At 38.1% G+C, this 26,670-nt stretch overlaps 1 non-coding gene across 1 annotated transcript; it reads right to left on the bottom strand.

Annotated features, from left to right (window-relative positions):
* Positions 1–14,855: 14,855 nt before the first annotated feature.
* TRNAW-CCA (transfer RNA tryptophan (anticodon CCA)) lies at positions 14,856–14,927 on the bottom strand. Its single transcript has one exon. It is a non-coding gene; the product is annotated as a tRNA-Trp (tRNA).
* Between the last annotated feature and the right edge of the window lie 11,743 nt (positions 14,928–26,670).

Raw genomic sequence — 26,670 nt, 5'->3', positions numbered from 1 at the left:
AACTGCTCTTCTGTAATGTATGTAAGTTATTTTTCAGTCTCCCAATAGAAGCTGCTTGGTGCTTTGAAAGTATTCTTGTAATTCTGTGCTTAGTCGCTCAGTCTTGTCTGACAATGAATAAAGGAAACCTTATTTAAATAAAGAAGCCCTGAAGGGGGAGCGGCCAAAGTCCTGGCCTTCATAGTAGCTAACAGATATCAGCAAGAAGAGTGATTGCTCCAAGCCAGCAACAAGCTGCCTACTGCCTGCAACCCAAGAACTACCACAACCCTCTGCAGTGTCCTCTCGCTTTATAAAAACAAGACTCTTTTCCTGGTCTCTGGACTTGTCTACAATTCCCCATAGTTTTCTTGTCCCAAATTGCAATTTCTCTGCTAGTCTCCCAAAAACTCATTTTGTGGGTATAATAGCTAGCTCTTTTGCTTTGGTAAAGTCAACAAAACCCATCATTGTGTTTGCAATATTTTAGTAGACTATTTTTATAAAACCTAAAAGAAAAATAATCCTTATTTAGAATATAAAATGTGAGGCTGCAGATTGAGATATTTTGATATTTTTGTTTGATTTCACATCTTATATAAAATAATAAAGCATGTGCAAAGATATCTTATGTTTGGATTTTTCTAAAAGAGTGAGATTTCTAAGAAAGTTGAGCAGAGATTTTGATCAAACTGATCAAAAACATTATTGATTGATAAGAAATTATTTATTTCCAAAATATTTAATGAAATTATCTACTAATTATACATAATAGGTTGACTTGGCTATCATCTTTCATTAAAGCAACTACTTCTAGGCCAATCTTTATTGCTTTTATATTTTGTAAATAATTATATTTTGCTAGCTTTTGTTTAAAGTTCTTTCGATGCTTCCCTCACCTTGATACTTTTTCAAATCTTGCAAATACTTTGGTCTTAGAGTCCACATTAACCATTGAGCTATTTGAAGCAGGATAATCTATCTGATCTTGCTATGCATTCTAATTTCCTTAATCATGCTGATGTAAACCAGAAATAAAGACAGCTTGTTTCTTCAGAGAATATTATCAAAACATTGTAAAAACAGATGCTGTGCCTTCAAGTTTATACGCCTTCCACCCACCCCCTCCTCTACCAAAAGTCAAGCTCATTTGACTCCAGGCCAAAAGTCAAACTTATTTGCATGAAACTCAAATTCCTTTTCAGTCTGGCTACTCCCATGTTTCTAGCCCAGTTCCTACTACCCTTTAGGAAAGATTTCCCCTTTCCTCAGACACTCAACACTTTCCAGCTTTTGCAGGTGCATGGTCCTCTGAGGAAAATAAATGCCATCCATACCAATTGCATAGATTTCAGTTCAGTTCAGTTCAGTCTTTCAATCGTGTCTGACTCTTTGCGACCCCATGAATCGCAGCACGCCAAGCCTCCCTGTCCATCATCAACTCCGGGAGTTCACTCAGACTCACGTCCATCAAGTCGGTGATGCCATCCAGCCATCTCATCCTCTGTTGTCCCCTTCTCCTCCTGCCCCCAAACCCTCCCAGCATCAGAGTCTTTTCCAATGAGTCAACTCTTCACATGAGGTGGCCAAAGTACTGGAGTTTCAGCTTTAGCATCATTCCTTCCAGAGAAATCCCAGGGCTGATCTCCTTCAGAATGGACTGGTTGGATCTCCGTGCAGTCCAAGGGACTCTCAAGAGTCTTCTCCAACACCACAGTTCAAAAGCATCAATTCTTCGGTGCTCAGCCTTCTTCACAGTCCAACTCTCACATCCATACATGACCACAGGAAAAACCATATCCTTGACTAGACCAACCTTTGTTGGCAAAGTAATGTCTCTGCTTTTGAATATAGATTTGGCCATCTCATTTTACTAATGAATATAACAAAGCTACTGCTTACAGATTTGTATGAAGGTGAGAATTTGATGAAACAATATATACAAAGTTTTAGCATCGAGCCTGGCTCACAGTCAGTGCTCAAGAAATATTGCTCATTTCTCTGTCATTATTATTACAAAATCAGATGAATTTGACAGCATATTCCCTATGAATGTCAAGACAAAAGAATAGGAAATCACTGTGAGATTTTTAGCTTGAATGCCGACTCTTAGCGACCCCATGGACTGTAGCCTACCAGACTCCTCTGTCCATGGGATTTTCCCGGCAGGAGTACTGGAGTGGGCTGCCATTGCCTTCTCCAAGAATGCCTGGAGTAAGAATGATATCAACAGAAGTTGTGAAAACAGGAAGCAAAAAAGCTGGAGAGGGGAAGATATTCAATGAATGTTTTTGTTATATCTTTTATTTGAAGAGTTGATGGGATGTCCAGGTAGCACTAACTCAGTAGGCAGAGCTGTGACCCTAGTGCTTAGGAGTAAGCTGCCAACTCACCATGTTGTAAATAGTTAGACTATGATAAGATCTGATCAGATAACTGTACTTTTAATTTTGCTTTTGACTTTTATCCAGTGGATAGTTTTCATCAAACTAATGATCATGATCAGACAGTACTCTAAGTGCATCTTTAATAAAATCTAATCAAAGAGATAAACCATTTCAAAACTAAGACTTTCAGTCTCATGGATACAGGCTCTGAGTCATTTCCTACACTTACATAATCATATTGTATGTTTATTCAGAAGAGAAATGCAAGCGTAACTTTGTGCAGTTTCATCTGTAGAAGAATGGTTCAGTTACCTTAGGAGCACTGAAGATGACTCAGGGAATGTCCCTGTAATCAATTCAAGGAATTTCCCCAATATTGTTGACTACCAGGACTGAACTGTGCTATTTGGCTTTAGCTGGGTCCTCAGTGAAAAGTATGAGCCTCCAAGATCATTCACATCTTGGAGATTTGTCAACACATTCACAATAATGAATATTCTAAAATGTCTTTTCTTCACCTCCCCAATTCCATTCCTTTACCCACATCTTTCAGATTGCCACATTTTCTTTTCTTTTGGAAATGGAGGTATGTTTTTCAACCTTGCCTGTTTTATGTAAGAAAATTTGTGTGATCTCTCTTGTATTCTCCAATCTCTACCTTGCTTTAAGATAACTCACTTTAGGACTTTCTCTTCTGCCCATTTATAAAGGTATGTGTTTTTAAAATATGCCATTCCAGAACAACTCCAAGACCTGGTCCCCTAGTTATCTTTTCATTCTAACATCTTCAATCTCATCTTCTGCTCTTAACATATCTGATCTGTAGTTTCTGAATCATTACACAATGAAATGTTGTATGTCTCATTATAAAAAAATAGTAAATTATTTTCCTCCAAAGATTACAATGCACAAGATAACTCAGTAATGCAGCAACACAAATAAAAAGTTATTCACATTAGCCTTCATCTCTATCCTTAGGGGAAAAAGTATTTCTTCTTTCTCTTAACATCTTTAATTTTCGTTTTTCATATTCTCGTAAAAGTATTGATCATAAGATAAGGATTAAATGAAATATATTTGAATCTGGGTTGCATCAAGATCTTGATTTTTAAAAGAATGTTTATAGCAACTCTGTAAAGAACCTCCAAACTGTCTTCCATAGTGAATGCACTCATTTGCATTCTCATCAAAAGTGTAAGAAGTTTCCCTCTTCTCCATATTCTCTCCAGCATTTGTTATTTGTAGATTTTTTTAAACAATGGCCACTCTTACTGGCATGAGGTCATAGTTCACTGAGGTTCTAGTTTGCATTTCTCTAATAATTAGCAATGTTGAGCATCTTTTCATGTGCCCATTCACCACTTGAATGTTTTAAAAAGGGGGAGGCTTATAAAAATGAAGGCTATACATAAAGGTAATAGCTGATCTTCTATATGAACAAAAAACATTGCAACTCCCATCATCATGGTATTTTCAGACATGCAAAGGGAAGAGAAACAGAATTCACTTTATTGTATTCATTATTCTTGTTGAGGCCTGCCATCTGATTATATCTACCATCTGACTTCACCATTCCATGAACACACTAAGATGGGCCTGGGAACTTGCCTCTTGTCCCTATCTCTTTCATAGATTGAATTTTTACCAATTGTAAAAACAATTTCTTTCCGAGGGGAGGGAAGATGGGGAGATTGCTATTCAATGGGTATAGAGTTTCAATCATACAAGATGGAGAAGCTCTAGAGATCTGCTGTACCACACTGGGCTTATATGTAACACTACTGTATTCAGTTGGAGAAGGCAATGGCACCCCACTCCAGTACTCTTGCCTGGAAAATCCCATGGACGGAGGAGCCTGGTGCTGCAGTCCCTGGGGTCGCTGCAAGTTGGACACGACTGAGTGGCTTCGCTTTCACTTTTCACTTTCATCATTGGAGAAGGAAATGGCAACCCACTCCAGTGTTCTTGCCTGGAGAATCCCAGGGACTGGGGAGCCTGGTGGGCTGCTGTCTATGGGGTTGCACAGAGTCAGACACGACTGAAGTGACTTAGCAGCAGCAACTGTATTCAGTACTTAAAAATGTGTTCAGAAGGTAGATCTCACGTTATGTGTTTTTTGTTATTGTTGTTGTTCAGTCACTAACAGTTGTTATCCATGTCCGTTCTTTGCAACCCCATGGACTGCAGCACTCCCAGCTTCTCTGTCCTTCACTATCTCCAGGAGTTTGTTTAAATTCATTGTTCCTTGAGTCAGTGATGCTATCTAACCATCTCATCCTCTGCTGCCCTATTCTCCTTATGTGTTTTTTACCACACACACATACACACACACACACACAAAAGCTAACTTCTCTGACACATGTGAGCCTTTCAATCTTACACAACTCCCCAATAAAACACAAATGCCCATAGAAGAGCATGCATTCTATCTCCAGGATCTTATACTATGATGCTCAAAGTGCCGTCCAAAGACTGCTTCTGATCTCTGAACTATTTTTACTTATTTCAAATAAGTATAAAAATCAAGAGTAGGCATTTAGATGTTTTTAAAAGAAATACGTTGCCACAGTTAAAAATTTTATTTTACAACAATGTACCTCTGCAACAGATCGAAGGGAAGAAGAAATAAAAAGAGGTCTTTTCTCACAAATAATTTGAGAAGCAATGCCCTACAGTGTTTCTCACTGGAGACTTGTTCCCAAGATCTTGTAATGCTAGACTTGTAGATACAGCTTGATACTTGATATTTTGGAACAAGAAAATAGAAATAATTACTTTCTATAATGGAGAGTATCCTTGTGGAATTCAGTGCCCCAGAAAATACAATAAACTTAAAAACTAAAATAGGTATAAAAGACATGTAAATAATTTTTAAGTGGCTGAAAAGCTATGCTTTATCCATAGATATATTAAAAGATGGCCCAGGATTATCATTAACTTTTATAGTAAATTTTGGGGGGTTAAAGGCTCCTTTGAAAATCTAATGAAAAATACTTTTTCTTCCTGAGAAAAAATTTTAAAAGTTGGATATAAGCAAATATTTACATATAATTTGGGATGTTTGTGGCTTGAGTTGGAGGTAGTCTGATTAAAATAATAGACAGTATGAGAGTAGATCTTAAAATTTCTCATTACAAGAAAAAATTGTAAGTGTGTGTGGAAATGGATGTTAACTAGATTTATTGTGGTGATCATTTAACAAATATACTAATGTAGCATTATGTTGGGAGAAGGCAATGGCACCCCACTCCAGTACTGTTGCCCGGAAAATCCCATGGATGGAGGAGCCTGGTAGGCTGTAGTCCATGGGGTCGCTAAGAGTCGGACATGACTGAGCGACTTCACTTTCACTTTTCACTTCAATGCATTTGAGGAGGAAATGGCAACCCACTCCAGTGTTCTTGCCTGGAGAATCCCATGGATGGAGAAGCCTGGTAGGCTGCAGTCCATGGGGTCTCACAGAGTCGGACACGACTGAAGCGACTTAGCAGCAGCAGCAGCATTATGTTGCACATCTGGAACAAATATGTGTTATTTACACTTCAGTTTTTTTTTTTTTTTTTTTAAGTAATACAGATAGCTTTGGGCATTCAGATTTCTACCCAGTGGGAGTTTGTTTTAAACTTGAACCATAATCACTTTCTTATCGTATGGTGAACACTATGAAGCATGTCTTTTGCTACTGGGACTTGGTGAGACACAGAGGTTGGTGATTGGGAAAGAGGAAACGCAAAGATAAACAGGGGAAAACAACGAGGTCTTGCAAATGGAGGGAAAATGCTACTGCAACAAAAACTCAATGATGAGAAGTTTCCTTGAAAAGAACTGTCCTCTTTCCATAGTGTCTCCTCTTAATGTCTCCCCACACATCAGTAGACTCTCTCTTACATGTTCATACAATAACTTCACTTCGTTAAGCCTCATTTTCATAGGTGAGCCTTATTCATTTTCATGACTCAGCATAATAGTGATGAAAACCATGATGATAATAACAATAATAATGACAATATTTGCTAACATTTATTGAGTATTGGTTTATCAGGTGGCAGTCTTTATAAACGTGCACTTACCAACACACACACGAATGAAATTTACTCTTTCAACAGTCCCATAAATGATGTGCCATTTTATAGATAAAGCCAGTGATGCAGATAGGTTAACTATCTTGCCCAAGATAACACAGCTGTTAAGTGGTAGAAATAGAATAGAGATATCCCCCTTGCTGTGATTTCCAGGATATGTTCATTTCCTTTCCTGTGTGCTTTCAGTGAAGCCTGTGTTGATCTCATCACAAAATTTATGACTTCAGACTACGGTCATTGTAGCTTGTAGTGCCTGGGAGCCTTCTCCAACTAGACCAGGAACTCCAAACAGGGCAGAAGCTATTTTATTTATGTTTTAAGTATCTCTAGTAATAAGCACAGAAGAGACATTCTAATAAGTATTTGTGGATAACAAGTATAAATGAATGAATAAATGCTTGGATGAATAAATGAAATTCCTAATTAAAGATGGTATAATGAAAGGCTGAACAAATCTCATAATTGAAGACTATAAGTAGTAACAAAAATCTTGTTAGGAAGAAGTGACATCCTTGTTTTCCAACATGGCTATTGAAGGTTACTGACTACTCTGGGCAGATCCCACATTCATAAATTAACAGCAACAATGGAATGAGGAGCCATATGCCATTGATCTCCATTTACCTCTTTGTATCAACTGAAAACTCATTGAACATGAAACTCTATCAAAATAATGATAGTTTCCAAAAGAGAAAAAAACATTTAACATCTTGCTATTAATCTCCATTGTATCAAATACCTTGCACCAGGTTTTCTTGAGATTGAATTGTCAATCTCATTCAAGTAAATTTAGCTCTAAGCGACAGTATTGCCTAATGATGTGTGTTATGAGTATAGCTTTTCCTCATAAGAACAGATTTTTTCAATAGCCTATTCACTAACATTCTCTTTCATTCTTTCCTTCCAGTCCTTCAACAAGATGCCAGATTTCTCCTTCAAGAAGAATGTTTTCACCATGGTATTATACTTCCCTCCTCAAAACTACCAGTAATCTTTTTACCTATGGAGTCAAGGTCAGATTTCTTAGCTTGATGTTCAAGACTTCCAGAGTCAGTCAAAATTTGTGTGTCTCTCTTATTTCTGATTCTTCTCTTACATCCTTTTTCTGCTTTATGTTCTATAGAGATACCTTGCTCTCTAGAGAGCAATATGGTTTCCAATTATGGTATCCAATAAGGTACCATGCACAAAAAATATCACTGAAAAATCTTTCCTCTTCTTTCCTGAATCTCCCTATTGTACTTGTCTAATCAGTTCAGTTCAGTCACTCGCTTGTGTCCGACTCTTTGTGACCCCATAGACTGCAGCACACCAGGCCTCCCTGTCTATCACCAACTCCCAGAGTTTACTCAAATTCATGTCCATTGAGTCGGTGATGTTATCCAACCATCTCATCCTCTGTCATCCCCTTCTCCCACCTTTAATCTTTCCCGGCATCAGGGTCTTTTCAAATGAATCAGCTCTTCACATCAGGTGGCCACAGTATTGGGGTCTCAGCTTCAACACCAATCCTTCCAATGAACATTCAGGACTGATCTCCTTCAGAATGGACTGGTTGGATCTCTTTGCAGTCCAAGGGACTCTCAAGAGTCTTCTCCAACACCACAGTTCAAAAGCATCAATTCTTCGGTGCTCAGCTTTCTTTATAGTCCAACTCTCACATCCATACATAACTACTGGAAAAACCACAGCCTTTACTAGACTGACCTTTGTTGGCAAAGTAATGTCTCTGCTTTTTAATATGCTGTCTAGGTTGGTCATAACTTTCCTTCAAGGAGTAAGTGTCTTTTAATTTCAAGGCTGCAGTCACCATCTGCAGTGATTTTGGAGTTCCCCCAAATAAAGTCTGTCACTGTTTCCATTGTTTCCCCATCTATTTGCCATGAAGTGATGGGACTGGATGCCATGATCTTAGTTTTCTGAATGTTGAGCTTTAAGCCAACTTTTTCACTCTCCTCTTTCACTTTCATCAAGAGGCTCTTTAGTTCTTCACTTTCTGCCATAAGGGTGGTGTCATCTGCATATCTGAGGTTATTGATATTTCTCCCAGCAATCTTAATTCCAGCTTCATCCAGCCCAGCGTTTCTCATGATGTACTCTGCATATAAGTTAAATAAGCAGGGTGACAATATACAGCCTTGATGTACTCCTTTTCCTATTTAGAACCAGTCTGTTGTTCCATGTCCAGTTCTACCTGTTGCTTCCTGACCTGTATACAGGTTTCTCAAGAGGCAGGACAGGTGGTCTGGTATTCCCATCTCTTTCAGAATTTTCCACAGTTTATTGTGATCTACACAGTCAAAGGCTTTAACATAGTGCATAAAGCAGGAATAGATGTTTTTTGGAACTTTTGTCTAATAGGCCTTGTCTAATCAATTAATCTTGATTAATCAATTAATCTTGTCTAATAGGCCTAATGTAAACTCCATCAACTCTACTGAGTGCTCCAAATTAGTCTACTTTTCTCTCTTTTCAGTCCGTGGGACTTATTTTTGACATCATCTATTTAGCATTTGGCTTTGTACTATCTCTGACAACCTCTTTTTTTTTTTTTTTTTTTAATCACTCTTGCTTTGTTTTTTTAGCTTGTTGGTCAGCATCGTGAGAGCAGAGACCTCGTTTTAAATTTCTGCTATATTCCATATCATCCCTAGTTTCAATAAGGAGTGTCTAATACCTGTTGAATGTACATACTTATGCTTCTGAGGTGAATATTTGATGAGAGGTACTCAAAGCAGCATACAATTCCTGACAGGCAACGTGCCAGGCTGAGTCACTCAGCAGCTGCAATATATTTGCTGGGTATTTCCTTATCTGCTTGTGAGAATTAGGAATACAGAGCTCTCAATTTGAAGCATAGTGAATAAACTTGGATTTTGTGCCTTGTAATTTAATAATGCATTTTTAGAACTATTGCTGTGCATGATTCTTCTCTTTGATTCTATACAGATAACACGATTTTGGCTGCAAATAACAAAAAAGGCTTCAATAATAAGGAAACAATCATAGCAAAACAAACAAACAAAAAACAAATAAAAAGTTCAGAGATCAAATGCTTTCAGATTTAATTAATTTTATAAATCAAAGATGTTATCTGGGGCAAAATTTCTTGTATCTTTCTGTCTTCATGCCTCCTACTATACTAGTGTAATTCCCCCAGGCTGAGTCTCCTTTTAATTGCAAAATGACTGTTAAAGATTCATCTCTTTGTTGAAGATACCACCTGTGTTTAGTGTGAGAAAAAGAATCATTTCTTCTTCGGTAACTTGGAGTGAAGACGGCTTTTCCAGAAGCCCCTAGTAGATCTCTTCTCCGGTCTTCTTAATTGAAACTAGAATACCTGTCCACCTGTAAAGCAATAAATGGAAGAAAGAGTAATACTACTACACTGATTTTTGGCTCCAAAAGAATTCTGGTCAGTTGAGATGAACAAATGGATATCAGAACAAAACTGAAGCTTGTTGGTAGTTCAAAATGAAAATGTCTACTAGCCAAACAGCCAATTGTTAGCCTTAGATCCAAACACAATATTAGCAATGACCCCTCTCAAAAAGGTAAGCAATGTGCCTCCTTCTCTTATTTGTTTTCAAAAGATCGAATAGGCTAATGCATTTTCTGACTCTGGAGAATTCTATCCAGCTCATCAGTTGTTGGAATCCTCTGCCAGAACATTTTAATAGTCTTAATGACCATAAATTATATATATTGTTTGCATTAAAATATTGACTATGACTAAGCCTTGAGGTTTCTCTAGGGCACCTTTTTAAAGTAATAAAATTTAGACTAGATGCCTTCTTTAGCCAACTTATGAAATAGAGAGATCTTAATGCTCAGTTATCCTCACCTTTTCCTTTTGTTCCTTTTTCTCACCTACCCAGTTGGCCTCAAACCTTCCAGAGGCCCAAAACCATGTCAAAACTTACCCTTACAAGAGTTTTCATGCCAATCAGTTGTACTGGGGGATGAGTTTGAATATGTGTTCATCTACCTGAAATATATGAATGAAAAATTAATTTCTAATAGTAGAAAGAAGGGTTTTTGATTTTACATGTCAAAGTTGTAGTTATCAGCTGAGAGAATGTGTACAAGAACTTTAGAGGTTTTGGGACTTTTCTGGCACACTCAACTACTCAATATAAGATTAAAGCTATTGCAAACATTTTGATTATTCAGGTAAAATGTATGTGTGTGTGTGAGTATGTGTATATATGGGCACCATGTGTGTGTAGGGGGTGGTGGAATGTAGGAAATAGTTCAAAATGCTTGTTTTATATTATAATCCTAGTTAGGTTTATTTATACTGTCTCTATCCATCAGTTTATAGAAGTTTTCCTTCAAATGCATAGACAAAGTAATTAAGGTGAGAATATACTAACAAAAACACAGAATGTTGTTCTAATGCACATGGAAATAATTTTGCTTCTGATAGACTGCGTCTTAAAAGTAGTTTCTCAAAGATTAGAAAAAGTAATGTCAGCAAAATATTTTCACTCATTTTTTCTTTCTTAAAATCTCTTTCAACCTATATCATCTGCTTAATTGATCTGAACACTACACATCCAATACCCAAAGTCACTGTTCAGATGCTTGATGAGTTTTGTGTAAACTTTAAAAAAAATTAACTCAGAATATGTCAGATTTCTTACATGTATTGTGCCTCAATGACTATATTATTCTTTTTTGACATTTCGTTTATATAGACCAACATGAAAACTATTTGTGTCTAATATGTCAAGGGGAAAGAATATTCATTAGAATAAAGTTTTCTTCAGAATAATTTATACTTTCTAAGAATAAATTATTATTCTTCATTAAGTCAATTTTTGAGAAGTTAAAAGACATACTTTATATACAGAGTTTTAGCTAACAGACTAATTTAGCACAAGAATCTTTTCTGACGTCTTCTCCAACTCAGCTGTATCTGGCTCAGTATAAGCCCTTTCCAATTTGGACCTTTATAAAATATTTATAGAGCTATTCTTCTACTATTTTACTTACCAGAGTACATTGTATTTATCTGTATATTTTCTTCATCAACAAACTTTCAGAACTCAGGAAGCATTTCTAAATAATCTCTGAGAGTTCAATATTTAGCTAAGTGTCCAGCTAGACCTGGGTTTGTTTCCTGGGTTGGGAAGATCACTTGGAGGAGGGTATGGCAACCCACTCCAGTATTCTTGCCTAGAGAATCCTCTTGGATAGAAGATCCTGGCGGGCTACAGTCCATGGTGTCCCAAAGAGCTGGACACGATTGAGCAAGAAAGCACACCAGCTCACAGTCAGGACTCAATGCCCATTAGAAATATCTCACTTATTTTTGGCTCCTTAATTTGGACCACTCTGGTTCTTGGTTAGAATTGGAGTTCTCCTGGACCCTCCATGAAAGGGAAACCAATAGGAAGTCAAGGCCATTTTGTTTAGGATTTTTCCTCTTTGTAGTCTAAATTAGGCACTCCAAGTGCTCTACATTCTGCTCTTTCTTATCTCTGGATTCATTCATTCAAAATATATTTATTTGATGTCCACTGTATGCCAGGCATTGCTTCAAAATCTGGGACTCATCTGTGAATGAAACAGATAAAATCCTGCTCTCAAGGAGTTTACACTCAATTTGGACAGAAAAATAATCAAATAAATATGTAATGTAGTGCCAGATAGTGAAAACGGCCATGAAAAAAGTACAAATGGTCAAAGGACAGAAAGTTTCAAGAGATTTCATTTTTAAAGTGGTCATTTTTTAAAAGTGGTGATTGTTGATCAGAGACAGAGGACATCTGGGGAAGGAATGTTCAAGGCAGAGAGCAGCAAATACAAGAGCTGGAGACAGAGCATTTGTGGTGTGCCTGACAAGTAGCAAGAAGAATCTTGTGGCTTTTGCAAAGTAAGCAGAAGGAAGCATGGTGAGAATAATTATGGACATCTGACACTGTAGGATCTTGAAGGCAATAATAAGGGTCCTGGATCTTACTCTGACATATACACACATGTCCATATATTAATATATTAGACATTATTTTATTTTTTTAATTTTTTTTACTTATTATTTTTATTTAAATTTATTTTAATTGGAGGCTAATTACTTTACAATATTGTATTGGTTTTGCCATACATCAACATGAATCTGCCACGGATGTACACGTGCTCCCCATCCTGAACCCCCCTCCCACCTCCTTCCCTGTACCATCCCTCTGGGTCATCCCAGTGCACCAGCCCCAAGCATCCTAATATGGGAAATCATTTATGGTTTTGTAACAGTGGAATGACCAGATACGATTTATTTTTAAAAGAATTACTCTGACTTCTCTGTAAATTGTAAACAGGATGAAGGCAAGAGTAAAAACAGGCTAATTCAAAGGCAAGTCACCTTAATCCAGGCATAGAATGATGGTAGTTTGGACTAGGAGATTAATAGTAGAATGAATGTGGATTGGTTGCTTTCTAGATATATTGTGAAGGTGAGCCAATGGGAAATATGGAGAGGTGAGCTCAAGGCTGAGAAAAAGAGAAAGTAAAGGAGGCTTCATGAGTTTTGGCCTGAACAACTGGTAGAATGTTAATAATATTTAGTGAGATATGTAGCCCTGTGGGACATGCAGGAGAAAGGCAGAGAGGAGCTGGTTTTGAAGTGGACAGAGAATCATGAATTCATTATGGGACTTTAAGTTTATGATAATTATTTGACACTGGAATAAAATGTCCTAGATTTCAGGGATATGGATAAGATTGGTGGTTTAAATTTGAGAGTTATGAGGGCTTGAAGCCATGGCATCACTTCTTCTTGCCTAGGTATTAACTATAGAAAAAGAAGGGGAGACATGAGATGGGAGGTTTTCCAATATTTACAGGTCAGGAAGAGGATGCAGCTGTTGAGGATAATTAGGAGTAAGTGAACTTCCTGATGTTCAAGCTGGTTTTAGAAAAGTCAGAGGAACCAGAGATCAAACTGCTAACATTCGCTGGATCATGGAAAAAGCAAGAGAGTTCCAGAAAAACATCTATTTCTGCTTTATTGACTATGCCAAAGCCTTTGACTGTGTGGATCACAATAAACTGTGGAAAATTCTGAAAGAGATGGGAATACCAGACCACCTGATCTGCCTCTTGAGAAATCTGTATGCAGATCAGGAAGCAACAGTTAGAACTAGACATGGAACAACAAACTGGTTCCAAGTAGGAAAAGGAGTACGTCAAGGCTGTATATTGTCACCCTGTTTATTTAACTTCTATGCAGAGTACATCATGAGAAATGCTGGACTGGAAGAAACACAATCTGGAATCAAGATTGCCAGGAGAAATATCAATAACCTCAGATAGGCAGATGACACCACCCTTATGGTAGAAAGTGAAGAGGAACTCAAAAGCCTCTTGAAAGTGAAAGTGGAGAGTGAAAAAGTTGGCTTAAAGCTTAACATTCAGAAAACGAAGATCATGGCATCCGGTCCCATCACTTCATGGGAAATAGATGGGGAAAGAGTGGAAACAGTGTCAGACTTTATTTTTCTGGGCTCCAAAATCATTGCAGATGGTGACTGCAGCCATGAAATTAAAAGACGCTTACTCCTTGGAGGAAAGTTGTGACCAACCTAGATAACATATTCAAAAGCAGAGACATTACTTTGCCAATAAAGTTTCATCTAGTCAAGGCTATGGTTTTTCCTGTAGTCATGTATGGATGTGAGAGTTAGACTGTGAAGAAGGCTGAGCGATGAAGAATTGATGCTTTTGAACTGTGGTGTTGGATAAGACTCTTGAGAGTGCCTTGGACTGCAAGGAGATCCAACCAGTCCATTCTGAAGGAGATCAGCCCTGGGATTTCTTTGGAAGGAATGATGCTAAAGCTGAAACTCCAGTACTTTGGCCACCTCATGCGAAGAGTTGACTCATTGGAAAAGACTCTGATGCTGGGAGGGATTGGGGGCAGGAGGAGAAGGGGACGACAGAGGATGAGATGGCTGGATGGCATCACTGATTTGATGGACGTGAGTCTGGGTGAACTCTGGGAGTTGGTGATGGACAGGGAGGCCTGGGGTGCTGCGATTCATGGGGTCGCAAAGAGTCGGACACGACTGAGCGATTGATCTGATCTGAATGTCAGATAAGTAGAAAAAGGAAAATAGCAACATCGGGTAATAACCATTTTTGGTTTTGGTTTGAATATTTTCTTCCCATTTTATGTAAACCTCCAAAAAAATGAGATTGATCTGGTTGTCTAAACTATACTTTAGCAGTACTGAAAGTGGAACTCACACATTCAAACTCCACAACCAATAAGGGTGCAGGTGAAGGTGAAGTCCCTCAGTCGTGTCCGACTCTTTGCAACCCCATGGACTGTAACCTACCAAGCTTCTCCGTCCATGGGATTCTCCAGGCAAAAATACTGGAGTGGGTTACCATTTCCCAGGGGATCTTCCCGACCCAGGGATCGAACCAGGGTCTCCTGCATTGGAGGCAGATGCTTTAACCTCTGAGCCACCAGGGAAGCCCCCACAACCTATAAAGTGGTGTCTAAATGGTCCATTGTGAAAAAAGCTGTTTTATGAGTTGTTAACAAACTTACCTACACTTCAGTTCAGTTCAGTTGCTCAGTAGTATCTGACCCTTTGCAACCCCATGAACTGCAGCACGCCAGGCCTCCTTGTCCATCATCACCTCCGGGAGTTTACCCAAACTCATGTCTATCAAATCGGTATTGCCATCCAATCATCTCATTCTCTGCTGTCCGCTTCTCCTCCTGCCCTCAATCTTTCCCAGCATCAGGGTCTTTTCCAATGAGTCAGCTCTTAACATCAGGTGGCCAAAGTATTGGAGTTTCAGCTTCAATATCAGTCCTTCCAATGAACACCCAGGACTGATCTCCTTTAGGATGGACTGGCTGGATGTCTTTGCAGTCCAAGGGACTCTCAAGAGTCTTCTCCAACACCACAGTTTAGAAGCATCAGTTCTTCAGTGCTCAGCTTTCTTTATAGTCCAACTCTTACATCCATACATAACTACTGGAAAAACCATAGCCTTGACTAGATGGACCTTTGCTGGCAAAGTAATGTCTCTGCTTTTTAATACGTGGTCTAGGTTGGTCATAACTTTCCTTAAGGAGTAAGCTTCTTTTAATTTCATGGCTACAATCACCATCTGCAGTGATTTTGGAGCCCAGAAAAATAAATTCTGTCATTGTTTCCACTGTTTCCCCATCTATTTGCCATGAAGTGATGGGATTGGATGCCATGATCTTAGTTTTCTGAATGTTGAGCTTTAACTCAACTTTTTCACTCTCCTCTTTCACTTTCATCAAGAGGCTCTTCAGTTCTTCTACACTTTCTGCCATAAGAGTGGTGTCATCTGCATATCTGAGGTTATTGATATTTCTCCTGGCAATCTTGATTCCAGCTTGTGCTTCCTCCAGCCCAGCGTTTCTCATGATGTACTCTGCATATAAGTTAAATAAGCAGGGTAACAACATACAGCCTTGACGTACTCCTTTTCCTATTTGGAACCAGTTTGTTGTTCCATGTCCAGTTCTAACTGTTGCTTCCTGACCTGCATACAGTTTTCTCAAGAGGCAGGTCAGGTGGTCTGGTATTCCCATCTCTTTCAGAATTTTCCACAGTTTATTGTGATCCACACATTCAAAGGTGTTGGCATAGTCAATAAAGCAGAAACAGATGTTTTTCTGGAACTCTCTTGCTTTTTCAATGATCCAGCAGATGTTGGCAATTTGATCTCTGGTTCCTCTGACTTTTCTAAAACCAGCTTGAACATCTGGAAGTTCATGGTTCATGTATTGTAATTTTAAGCATTACTTTACTTACATTTAGTTTGCCTTAAAACATAGGTATGGAGTTGTATTGTGGATGGCCCAGATGTTTGGAGTGTGCATTAGATTTATTCAAATCCAGTCTCTGAAGAATATTTTATTTATTAAGTTTATTTTTGCTAAAAAGTCTTAAATGCTTTGAAAGTAATTACAGAAAATGCTTTCTTATGTGGCCTCTTAACAATTGGCTTGAATGTTTCTCATTCTTCCCTTAAAATGTATTGACTCATGATCCTAGTCAGCAGTTGCTTCCAGCTATAGTCTTCTCTCAGAGAAGGCGATGGCACCCCACTCCAGTACTTTTGCCTAGAAAATCCCATGGACGGAGGAGCCTGGTAGGCTGCAGTCCATGGGGTCGCTAGAGTAGGACACGACTGAGCGGCTTCACTTTCACTTTTCACGTTCATGCATTGGAGAAGGAAATGGCAACCCACTCCAGTGTCCTTGCCTGGAGAATCCCAGGGATGGGGGAGCCTGGTGGGCTGCCGTCTATGGGGTCGCACAGAGTGGGACATGACTGAAGCGACTTAGCAGCAGCAGCAGCATAGTCTTCTCTCGGAGAAGGCAATGGCACCCCACTCCAGTACTTTTGCCCGGAAAATCCCATGGATGGAGGAGCCTGGTAGGCTGCAGTCCATGGGGTCGCTAAGAGTTGGATACGACTGAGCGACTTCACTTTCACTTTTCACTTTCATGCATTGGAGAAGGAAATGGCAACCCACTCCAGTGTTCTTGCCTAGAGAATCCCAGGGACAGGGAAGCCTGGTGGGCTGCCGTCTATGGGGTTGCACAGAGTTGGACATGACTGAAGCAACTTAGCAGCAGCAGCAGCAGCATAGTCTTCTGTTTGTAATGTCTGTGCCTTTCTACTCTTTTTTGGATTAAGATGCTTCTCAAGATAGCATTTGTTCCCAACCAATTATATATGGCAATTGCATTTATTAGGGTAATAGTTAACTTGAAATATTTGTAAATTGATATAATATTAAAACAGAATATACTGCATTGCTAAGTGTTGATGAATATAGGTTGCTAAAATAATTCTGAGGATTTGATGTTAAAGAGATTAAAACCAAGTCCTCCAAACTGAATTACCCTGCTGAGTTGATGATTATCTCTCTACCCAAAACTTTATTCCTTTTCTTGTCTCATCCCGTTCCCATCAGCATTTAAGAGAATTAAAAGAAAAAAATCAAAGAGGAGACTGAACAGGGCTCACTAGGGTACAAAAACCCTTCTATGTTCCTTGTTTCTTGTTATAGAAAAGGGGTTTAGTCTTCACAACTTTTCCTGAGTTCCAAAGAGCAGATTCAGGCAGTTACTAATTACGAAAGTGAGGGAACAACGAAATAAAGGAAAAACAGTCCAGCAATCAAAATAATGATAGGTTAAATAGTTCAGGGGTAAAGCAGAGTCCTAGTTTCTCCTCAGGGGAGAGGCATAATCTGACACATGTCTTTGAGTTGTCTTGCAGAAACTAAGACTCCTACCTAGTTGGAGGATGGTGACTGCATACTGAACATGAACAGGTAGACTCCAGACTGGTTGGAACCAGAAGGTTGATGATTAAGATCCCAGAACATCACTGTGTTAGTTCACCACCAACCAATCAGAAGAAAGTCTATGAACTGCAACTCTCACTCTAAATGTTGACTTTAAAAATTCTTCTTTGAAAGCCACTGGGGAGTTCAGGTCTTCTGAGCATTAGCTACCCATTCTCCATGCTTGTCACCCTGCAATAAACACTATATATTCCTTCACCACAGACAGTAGATAAGTGTCAGTAGACTGGCTTTGCTGTCTACTCAGGCAAGTAGATCTGAATTCAGTTCACTAATAAGATAGCTAAAATGTAGGGTGAAATTATAAAGATTAATGAAGGATTGGAACCAAGACGTGAATTGTAATAAGTTTTGAATTGAAATTAGTTTACTTGTCTCTTCAAGTTCTCATTATACTGGGAGGAAGGAAAAGAAGGCAGGAAGGAGGGATACAAAATGAAATCCATAAAGAAAGAAAAATAGATAAGTGGAACTAAATGGTATATTGAAGATATGATTCATGTAAGAGAGATAATATAAAACTTTAAATTCAAAGAAAATGCTTCATTGGCCTCTCTATATCAAAATATTGGCAAGTAAAAGCACATGTATTTTTTAAGTTAAAGTATTTAAGAATTGTATGTATCATTTTTATTAGATGCCACTGTAAAACTGACTTTTATATCTACTACTGATTTTCTTATGGGCTTCCCTGGTAGCTCAGCTAGTAAAGAATCCACCTACAAATCAGGAGACTCTGGTGTGATTCCTGGGTTGGAAAGATCCCCTGGAGAAGGGATAAGCTACCCACTCCAGTTTTCTTGGGCTTCCCTGGTGGCTCAGTTTATAAAGAATCTGCCTGCAGTGTGGGAGACCTGGGTTCAATCTCTGAGTTGGGAAGATCCCCTGGAGAAGGGCATGGCAACCAGCTCCAACATTCTTGCCTGGAAAATCCCCATGGACAGAGGAGCCTGGCAGGCTGCAGTCTATGGGGTTGCAAATAGTCGGACATGCAAAGAGTTGGACACAACTGAGCAACTAAGCACAGCACAGCAGTGATTTTAATTATAGTGGTGTTTATGTGAATGTATATATTTGCAGCTTAGAATTACTTTATCTTAAAAGGGCACTGTTGCTACAAAACATCCCAGACAAAAATAATTTATTATGACTTCAAATTTTACAGGAAAGAAATACAAGCTGAATTCATAATTCCTAAAGAAAATTGCTGCACAAATCATAAAACTTTTTGATGCCAAAGTAGCCCCCAGAATCTCTCTCCCCATTCTCTAGTGGGCATAACCAATACAAGGTACTTGCATAAAGGTGACCGTTTCAACATATGCTCACCTAACTCTGCATTTCTGTACAATGAATATGGTATAGTAACGAAGTTTTCTCAATTATTGTCCATGCTAAATTTATCAAGTGACTGATTGGAAAATAAATCTTTTAAAATTTCATATACTTTTTTGATTTTTAAGAGTGGTAATCTGCCTATCTGTTGTGATAGGCCGCTTTTCCCTCAGATTATAATTTCAGGGGAAAAGAGCAATTAATTATTGGCTTTAAATTAAGGGAAAAATATAATTTGAAGTCTTAAATTTATCCAGTCGGTAAATATTTGAATGCTTATTTTGTGCAAGATGGAATGAATAAAGCAATATAGTTTTTTAAAAAAAAAATTTATTATGATGAAACTTTAACAATCAGTTTACCAGTGTCTTTCTGAACTTTTCATCCTATTATTAATAAAGTTTAAAGTTAAAAATATGTATGGCACACTTTAAGAATTTGGCTTTAACAGTATAAAATCAATAATATTTATGTTTCTTATTTTAATTTTGAAAAACGTGATATAAATAATGTAATTTAAAACTCTTATTTAGAAAACAAGTGAAACAGCTAAGTGTTTTAAAAATAGACAGAAGGAGAAAATCAATTCAGAAGAAGAGAAACAGAAAAAACTACAAAGAAAAATAGATGGACCTTGTTTCATTTTCAAATTCTCAAGATAAAATGTATTTGTGTCTAGTTGTGTAGAAAAACATATTTTAATTTGAAAATCTGTGTTAGCCAAGTTTTATGTAGTTTAGTGAAGAGAGAGTAGTTCAGCTCTAATCTGAGCTTTATCTGAGTCCCCTGTAAAGTAGTATTTTTGAATATTTACTCTAAGCCTGATGCTATATTTATCCTATTTAATCCTTCTATCAATCCTTCCTGGGTGTCTCAGTGGTAAAGAATCTGTCTGCCAATGCAGGAGACACAGGAGATGCAAGTTCAATTCCTGGGCTGGAAAGATTCCCTGGAGGAGAAAATGACAACCCATTCCAGAATTCATGGCTGGAGAAGTCCATGGATAGAAGAGCCTGGCAGGCTGCAGTCCCATAGTCACAAACAGTGGACCATGACTGATGTGATTTAACACTCAGGCATCAATCCTTCCAGGTAAATATCTCAAACTATCTCACTTCATCTTTTCATGTCTCAATTTCCTCCTCTGTAAATGGGATAAATTAATCTGTCCTCTACAGAGTGAGTCAAATAAAATGAAAAATGAAAAAAATATGGTACTTTGCAAATGTCAAGTAGTACTTCTTATTATTATCATTTCTCACAGCAAGTTGGAGAACAGTTGAATAAAACTAAGTAGAGGAACTTGTCATAGAGAAGTGGAGTCATGCTCAGCCTTCAGTCCTGTCCAGTGGCTCCAGTCTCTCCTGTCTTATACCCTCTGTGCTACCAGCAAGGGAATCCATCAAGCTGAATGAGCTGCATTTTTCTGCTTCTTACCTTTGGGTCAGAGAATTATCAGATTATCTTTCCAAACAACTTTCTTTTGTAAAGGGGAAGAACTAGAGGCTATGAATACCAATTCATATTTTAACAGGTGCCAGTGACCAGCTATTAGCAAGCATGGCTGTTTTTCCTCCCTCCCAAACTCAGGAGAAATTCCTGATGAAAAGAAATGATCAGATGAACACTGCAGAGAGTCATTTTACTATTAGGTAAAAGATAGGAACACTACTTTGGAAATACATTTGAATATATGCCTGGTTTTATTTAAGTATGGCCTCCATGAGGAGATACTGATAGAATTCCTGAAAACAAACAACAAAAATAAGACAAAACAAAACCCCAAAACTTTTGGATTTCTATAGAAAAATAATCCTGAGTGAGAAATAACAAAAATTTGGTGTCTTTTCAATAATGTTGAATAAATTAATTTTTAAAATTTGTCACTGAACTCAATAGTTCTTGATTATATCAACAGCAAAAAACACCAGGGATTAGAAGTTAAAATGAACGGCTGGATAGGAGTGGCTTAGGGATAATTAAAATTGACATTTTACTGAGCAGCAGTGAAAATGATGGAGTGAGTTTTAGGGCAGCCAGTGTGTACAGCAATACTATGGAAGTGCTTCCTGAGAAGGGACTTAAGATATTTTTCCAGAGCATATCCTTTAGGAAACTCAGTAATGAAGTAAATCTTCTTAACAATTTTTTCCCAAACATAGTGTGCAAGCTTTGACTTGATACCTCAGCAATCAAAGGGGCTAGAGTAAGATAGAGGAAGAGTAAGAAATATTTTAAATAAATAATCTTAAAAAAAGAAAATGTTCAAACTCCTAATCTGTGGTGTCTGTTTTCACAATGTCAACAGATGGTGTTTCTCTTAGTTTCCCACAGTATCCTAAATGAGAAAGTTTCTCAAGATACTCAGCTGGAAAAAAATCAGAACTTTTCAATCTAGAATGCAAGTCAAATTACAGGAGAAAATAAAAACCATACTTAGAGGTGAATTTTTGTTTTATTCCTGGGTTTGATACAACAGCTAATGTATCTTAGAAAAAAATCCAAGTTTCAAATCCTGGTCTTTCTATTACAAAGACTGTGTTTTTTAAATACTATACTGCCTACCAGCCAGATATTAATCTGGGTTGGCTGGGCAATTATTGATGGAAGAGTTTTCCCTCTCTGCAGTCTTCAATTTAGAATCTTGTATTTGTGAAGCTGGTTTGATAACTTAACATGAGAATAACAACTTTAATAATGATAGTAGTAATCAGTTTAGTTTAATCACTCAGCTATGTCCGACTCTTTGGGAACCCATGGACTGCAGCACATCAGGATTCCCTGTCCATCATCAACTCCCAGAGCTTGCTCAAACTCATGTCCATCAAGTTTGTGATGCCATCCAACCATCTCATCCTCTGTCTTCCCCTTCTCTTCCTGCCTTCAATTGTTGCTAGCATCAGGGTCTTTTCCAAGGAGTCAGTTCTTCATATCAGGTGGCCAAAGAATTGGAGTTTCAGCTTCAGCATCAGTCCTAACAATGAATATTCAGGGCTGATTTCCTTTAGGATTGGAGTTGGATCTCCTTGCAGTCCAAGGGACACTCAAGAATCTTCTCCAACATCACAGTTCAAAAGCATCAATCCTTTGGCGCTCAGCTTTCTTTATAGTCCAACTCTCATATCCATACATGACTACTGGAAAAACCATAGCTTTGACTAGATGGACCTTTGTTGGGAAAGTAATGTCTCTGCTTTTTAATATGCTGTCTAGGTTGGTCATAGCTTTCCTCCCAGGGAGCAAGCGTCTTCTAATTTCATGGCTTCAGTCACTGTCTGCAGTGATTTTGGAGCCCACCAAAATAGAGTTTCTCACTGTTTCCATTGTTTCCCCATCTGTTTGCCATGAAATGATGGGACCAGTTGCCATGATCTTACTTTTCTGAATGTTGAGCTTTAAGCCAAATTTTTAATTTTCCTCTTTCATTTGTATAAAGAGGCTTTTTAGTTCTTAGTTTAGTAATAATAGTATCATGCATTTTTCACTCTTTGTAGTTGATCAAGTAATTTCTTATACAGATCATTCTTTGTTATAGGTGGTCAAATGAAACTTAGATAAATATTTTTGTTAAAAATTCTATCAACAAGAAAATAAGGACTCTAACAGGGAGGTCTTTAGGGGAACTAATTGTTAAGGGAGGAGGGATTAGAAGAAGATGGTCAAAAAGTACAAACTTCCAGTTACAAGGTAAGTAAATACCAGGGATGTAATGTACAACATGAAGACTACAGTTAACACCGCTGTATGATACATAAGAAAGTTATTAAGAGAGTAGATCCTTGGAACTCCTCACAAGGAGTTTTTATCTTTCCTTTTTATTTTGTCTATATAAAATAATGGATGTTAACTAAACTTATTGTGGTAATCATGTCACAATATATGCGAATCAACCATCATGCTGCCCACCTTAAACTTATACAGTAATGCATGTTAATTATTTCTCAATAAAACTGGAAACACCTAATTTTTTTTTAAAGAAGTAGAGAGAGAGATGACTTCAGTAGAATTTTTGACACCATGAGTGTTTAAAAAAAAAATTTCAGGATATAATCAAGAAAATGCAAGATAATTAAAACTTTAGAGAAAAAGAAAATACTGTAAAAGAAACAGAATGGAATAAGAATTACCCTACTTGGCTCTCTAGGGCAAAATATTTACCTAGCTATAATCATGCATGCACTATTTATTCATTCAAGTAGAAATAGTGATAAAATTAAATAGGACTGATGAGATAGACAGTAGGGTTGAGTTGTAAGAGACCTATACCCTCAGAGCAGGAAATCTGTAGATAACATTTGAAATAAAGTAACTGGAAAATAAGAATATGTACATTTTGCTGGAATAAGAGGGAAAACTGTTACAGAAAATAGTTAAAGGTTGAAACATTTTTGCCTCTGAGATGGAGCAACTTAGGGGTGAGAAGTAGTGTTTAACTTTCAGTACAGATCTCTTTACCATTGGAGGTTTTAATCAAATGTATATATTACTCTGTGAGGGACAGGAAACAACAATGGTGTTGTTTTAGTCCATGGGATGGCAAAGAGTTGGCCACGACTCAGCGACTGAACAACAGTGGCATATATTACTCTGGTTGGAAGCATCATTTAAGTGACTTTAGGAAATAAAAAATTCACAAAACTGGTTAGAATTATAATTCTAACCAGTGTATATGTATACAGAGAGAGAGAGATCTGGGGTCCACTCCTTATCTCCTGAGATCCAGTTGTGCAGTTAGCTTAGTTTGTGAGTGGTTGGGAGGAAAGCAGAAGCACCTCTTACACAGAAATGTGGGTGGGTAGGGAATAGATGCAGAGAGGCCAGGAGAGATGTAGAGAAAACACTTACCAGCAATTTTAATAGTCCAACTAATAGAGTTTAGTTCAGACTAAATGGTAGAGTTAGTGAGTGTGGGAAGAATTCTAGATATTTGGGGGATAAGAACAGAAGTTTTACAGATACATTGGATGAAAGAGGCGTGGCAACAAGGACTCTGCAGTTTGGATCCAAACTATGTAAAGAATGAACTTATCCATTACACAGCTGGAGAGGACCATGTGAAGAGCATATTTGGGGAATGACGACCAGGAGTTCAGTATTGGACATGATTGACTTGCTGTGCCTACTAAATACCCAAATGGAAATGTCAAGTAAACATAGATATATGAGTCTGGAATTCAGGAACTGTACTAAGATAGAGACACAGACTAGAGGGTCAGTACACAGATGGTATTTAAAGCCATAAATGGGTGAGGTTACCTACAGAGTGAGCATAGAGAGTAAGGAAATACAGTCTGAGGGCAGAGTCTTGGTTAGTCTGAAGTTTGAAGGTAGACAAGATGAGAAACATTCAGCAAAGGAGACAAAGAAGTGATGGCCAGAGAAGTAGGCACTAACTAGACGAAGTACTGTCTAGAGGTCAGGTAAAGAGAGTATCACAAGGAGGTCGTGTGAGCAAGTTTCAAATGCTGTTGAGGCAGGAAGTGAATTCTGAGAGGTAACTGATCCTTACATATACCAATGTGCAGGCCATTGTTTCACTGAGATGTGCTCTTTTTAAAAGGGCTGATACGAGTCCAATATCTATGGCCGATTCATGTTGAGGTTTGACAGAAAACAGCAAAATTATGTAAAGCAATTATCCTTCAAAAAAATCAATTAAGAAAAAAAAAACTGAAAGACAAATAATGGAAAATTTGAGGGTAGAATCTTTTCTGAAGAATATTGCTAAAAGCAATACTTTGGCCACCTGATGCAAAGAACTGATTCATTTGAAAAGACCCCACCCAATGCTGGGAAAGATTGAAGGTGGGAGGAGAAGGAGACGACAGAAGATGAGATGGTGGGATGGCATCACTGACTCAATGGACATGAGTTTGAGTAAACTCTAAAAGTTGGTGATGGACAGGGAGTCCTGGTGTGCTGCAGTCCATGGAGTCACAAAGAATCGGACATGACTGAGTGACTGAATTGAACTGAACTGATTGCTAAAAGAGAAGCAAACTGATTAGGCACCAACTATAGGAGAATATGGGCTTCCCAGGTGGCTCAATAGTAAAGCACCCGCTCGCCAATGCAGGAGACACAGGTTTGATCTTTGGGTCAGGAAGATCCCCTGGAGAAGGAAATGGCAATCATTCTTGTATGCTGGCCTGGAGAGTCCCATGGACAGAGGAGCCTGGCAGGCTATAGTCCATGGGGTCACAAAAGAGTTGGATTTGACTTAGCCACTAAACATCAAGTACATAGTAGAATAGAGAAAGATTCCCTTCTGTATTCAAGAAGAAGAGAGAGAGAAGGATTTGGGTTATTGTCTGCTTATTTTTAATGAAGTATGTTATAGTATGATTGTCTAATGGGAATGAGCCTGTATTCAGGCAAATATTCACACTCTGCAGCGCTTGGGGTAACTAACTGAAGTTGCATCCTTGAGTAGACAGGATGGAACAGAGGCCAGTGTACAGGTAGAAGATGGGAGCATGTAAAAACTCCCTCTTATCTTTTTGCTTCTATTTTCCCTGAAAAGCAACATAACAGCAGAGATGGAGGCAGACAGTGGTTGTGGGTGTCTGAGGAGAGACAAGAGTGTATGAAATATCATGGAGTAGAATGAAAGATGAAAGTTATCTAAAGAAATATAATGAAATTGCCCTGAAACAGAGTACACTTGAGGGTTTTGGGCATGACATTTTGTGTTTCTCTCCAGGCATGTGAAACTGCTCAGTTGCCAGCACTAAATATATTGAGAGTTGCATTCAAACAGGATTGGGTTTTTTTTTTTTTCCAAATTAGTTCAACAAAATAAGAGAAGGGTAAGTGAAGGGATCTAGGTAGGGCAATGGATATAAAGATACATTTTGGGATCTGAGTGAGGTAAGAAAAGTCAAGAGTGTGGTCAATGACCATTGACAGATGAATGGATAAAGATGCTGTGGTACCTATATACAATGGAGTACTACTCAGCCATAAAAATAAATGCATTTGGGTCAGTTCCAATGAGGCAGATGAACTTAGAGTGTATCATCTAGAGTGAAGTAAGTCAGAAAGAGAAAAACAAATGTATATTAATGCATGTACATGGAATCTAGAAATATGGTACTGATGAAGCTATTTACAGGGCAGAATGGAGATGCAGACATAGAGGACAGACATACGGACAAGAGCCGGGGAGAGGAAGGAGAGGGTGAGATGAATGGAGAGAGTAGCATGGAAGCATATATACTACAATACATAAAATAGATAGACAATGGAAATTTGTTGTAGGACTCAGGAACTCAAACTGAGGCTCTGTAACAACCTAGGCGGGTAGCAAAGGGTGGGAGATGGGAGGGATGTTCAAGAGGAAGGTGACATATGTATGCTGCTGCTGCTGCTAAGTCGCTTCAGTCGTGTCCCACTCTGTGTGACCTCAATGGCTAATTTGTGTTGCTGTATGGCAGAAATCAAACCAATATTGAAAAACAATTATCCTTCAATTAAAAATAAGTAAGTTTTAAAAAAGTGTAGTCATTGAAATT

The sequence above is a fragment of the Bos taurus genome, chromosome 6, assembly GCF_002263795.3.
Source record: "Bos taurus isolate L1 Dominette 01449 registration number 42190680 breed Hereford chromosome 6, ARS-UCD2.0, whole genome shotgun sequence".
In the NCBI taxonomy this organism is placed as follows: domain Eukaryota; kingdom Metazoa; phylum Chordata; class Mammalia; order Artiodactyla; family Bovidae; genus Bos; species Bos taurus.
Note: the sequence above shows the minus strand (reverse complement) of the source record. Positions and strands in the feature narration are given on the sequence as shown.